Genomic DNA, 3333 nt, shown 5'->3' with positions numbered 1-3333 from the left:
AAAAAAAAATAATTTATGCATTATTATTTGTACATTTGCCCAAAACCAGTCAAAATTACTTCTTTGGGCAATCTAGTGTTAATAATTGAACTAAAAATTGAATAATTAAACTGGAAATTCGCTAGCAATTCTGCTGGTCTCCTTATTGAAATATCACACGGGTGCCTGTGGTTCAGACACCGAAATGCGAAATGACAGAGAGTCTTTAACGATGTCCGGTTGAGTGACGGAGGACACGAGGCTCGCGACGCGACGCGCTTCTTTCCCCTTTTCAACCGGGCCGAGAAACCTCAGGGACCACGCACGTCGTACGAAGAAGCTGCTCGTTCCCCGTGCGGTTTTTTGCCGCGCCCGTAATTGACCCTGTCTCGTCGAGCTACCGTCTAAATGAATTACGAGGCGCCGCGCCACGGCACGAGCCTTCTTTTACCGATCTCCTTCCATTCCCTCGTTTTAATCGCATTAAACATTGTTACTTTTCAGTGCTATACGATTTTTACGATCTCACGATTTATGATACGAAAGGTACGCGAGTTAAAACGTTTCAAGAGAGTCTAAAACAAACTCGAGGAAATTATTTGATCTGCACAGGAAGTGATTCAGTTAATGATGAATTTTGAAATTTAAAATGTACGAGGTAAAATATCTGAGGAGAGGATGCAGTTTGAGTTTTTGCAGAGGAGCGAGAAAACGCGGACACTGTTCGTGAAACGCGGCCGAGTTTAATCGCTCGGTTAAGTTTCGAAGACAATGGGACCCGGTGTTGATGGCAATATTTTAATGAAGTTAGCATCGAGTTCCCGGTAGTCGCGATTCTGGGAGCGTGAACGAGAGAGGAGCCCTTAAGGACGACGGGCGCCACTGATTTCTACTTAGCGATATCGTTTTACAAAGCTGCCTTCATCGAGCCCGTTGGCCACCGTTCACGAAACCGAGACCGCGACGCCGGAAAATCGTTTGGTTTTTACGCGTGCGTGGCAAATAGCGAAACGGATTCATCGCGCCGGGTAACGGACAGGTTTTCGACTCGGCAGAGATGTACGATCAGATTACGGGCCTCTCGATCATTCCTGGGACGATTTGCATACGGTCGAATAGAGACGATGGCAAAGGCAAAGGCAAAAAGGATCGGCGCGATGATCGGCGCGCGTCAATCGGGCAAACAAGCTCGCAGTTTGCGTGCAGTCGGATTAATTTGATCGATGCCTCGATTCACCCGGTGAATACGCCGCGATTATGCTCGACGACAGCCCATTCGTTCTCCCGCGCGCGTTTCCGAACCCGCGTTTTCCATCGGAATTGTCAATAAATTCGACGCTGCCCCGCGCTCTCAGTAAACATCACTTTTCATTATTCTACCATATCCATCCCGCGTTCGTAATTCAACATTTATTCAAGAACATATTGTCTACCAAATGAGACGGTGTAAAAATGTAAATGAACAATGCGATCGAAATTCCGAATTTCAAATCTTTAGAACTAATCCAGAAAAACGCAGATTATAATGCAACTAATTATTGCAGAAAGATTGACAAGAAAATAATGTATCATTTGATACAATGAAGCTAATAAATAATGAATATTTCTCTCTAATAAACAGATACAAATTAATTTCCTGCATGTTTGCATAATGTCTTAAGATTTTATGATTGTATGTTTATACCTTTTATACCCGATCTCTTTTCAGAGTCTTTGATTACGTGCCTATGCTATATTTACGGTTTGTGTATCCTCCAGGGTTTGTTCACGTGAGCGTCGAGAAAAAACTGGACGCTGCTTGGTAGCAGAATGCGAATTCAATACAATAATAATTACATAAGCATTTTTTTACAGAATAAAATTAATATAAATGGGATACGTTATACCTACACGAAGTAGCTTCTTTCCAAAGGGAGTTCCCTTTACTTACTTCGGGAAAGCAGGATACATCACAAAACAGTATGCAAATATAATAATTATACAAAGAAAGTCTTTGTATAATCGTTACAGTTCGTCGCCAATTAGGCGCAGTGTAAAAAATGATATTCCGCGAAAAGGAACTGCGCCAGGCGGATATATCAAAGAGGAATCGCAATATGGTTGCAATTAAACGAGAAAAAATGCCGCCTACTGAAGTTACGTGCCGAAATCAGATTCTTTTCAAAAATAAACTCCTCGGAGTACGAACAGTACAAAAGGAATTATCATAAAATGTACATTAATAAATAATCACATTTAGACAATTTACCTTTGAAATCTCAAATTATATAGAATAATACTTTAAATAGAAAGCATTGTCAAGCAAACAGAAACAATGAAAAGTGACACGAGGGTCCTAGTAGACACTCTGTTCAAGATTTCAGTCTTACTGCCACATTTATTAAATGTGGTTAACGTTCATTAAATGTGGCAGCTAATGATAAACATTTTCTACGAATTAATCGATTTTTAACAAATGGTAAATGCTAACTCCGAGGAGAAATTATTAACGATCGATATGATCATGAAACGGTAAGCTAACTCGATCCATCGGTAAGCCTATTCCGTCGGTAGGTTGATCTTTCACATACACCACCGTAGGTAGGTTACCAGTATAGTTACACACATAGAAATATCAGTAGCGCACAACAGTTAGCGCTGACTAACCACGATTCAAATTCAAATTGCGATGAGAATGAAACAATTCTCACATTGCATGCAAAGCCATACTTTGTAAAATATTTGGAATAAATAGACTCACTCATTTCTCGCCTTACTGCTGTAGACCCCTTTGTCTGCCCGGTCTTAGCCATTGTCCATCGTTGTTCTCTGGATCATACGCCAATTCGTGGTACGCCAAGTCGTCTCGAATTTTTCACGTCGCATCTGTAAAATACATAATTTCCTTCTAAATGTTCGCATTTCTTGCTGATTATAAATTTAAGATCGTGTTAATTCAAATTATTCAACGCCGCGCTATGAAAAATGTATGAAAATCAATCAAGAATTTTGAACTTGTGACGCCGCGGCGTCCGTTGATACAATTTTCCAGAAATTTGATCAAAAAACGTTTAATGCATACTTATAATTGTACTACGTAACGAATAAACCAACTTACCATCGCTGAAACGCAAGCACAGCGCAAATTTCGAGATAAATCTTCAATTATTAATTATTTTTAATCAAGAGCACTGATTTTGCAACACAAGTCTTCGCCGACGTTCTACGATGTTCTATTACGATTAATTTCTTGCTAATTTCTGATTTGCCTGGCGACCAGCGGACCGCGGACGCGTGATAACAAACGAGCGCTCTGATTGGTTCCGCCATTGCCTCCAACCAATCCGGTGCGAGCTTCACCTGCAGTAATAATAT

This window comes from Ceratina calcarata, unplaced genomic scaffold, assembly GCF_001652005.2.
Source record: "Ceratina calcarata isolate Rehan_Ccalc_2016 unplaced genomic scaffold, ASM165200v1 scaffold275.2, whole genome shotgun sequence".
Lineage (NCBI taxonomy): Eukaryota > Metazoa > Arthropoda > Insecta > Hymenoptera > Apidae > Ceratina > Ceratina calcarata.
This window is presented reverse-complemented; position numbering follows the sequence as displayed.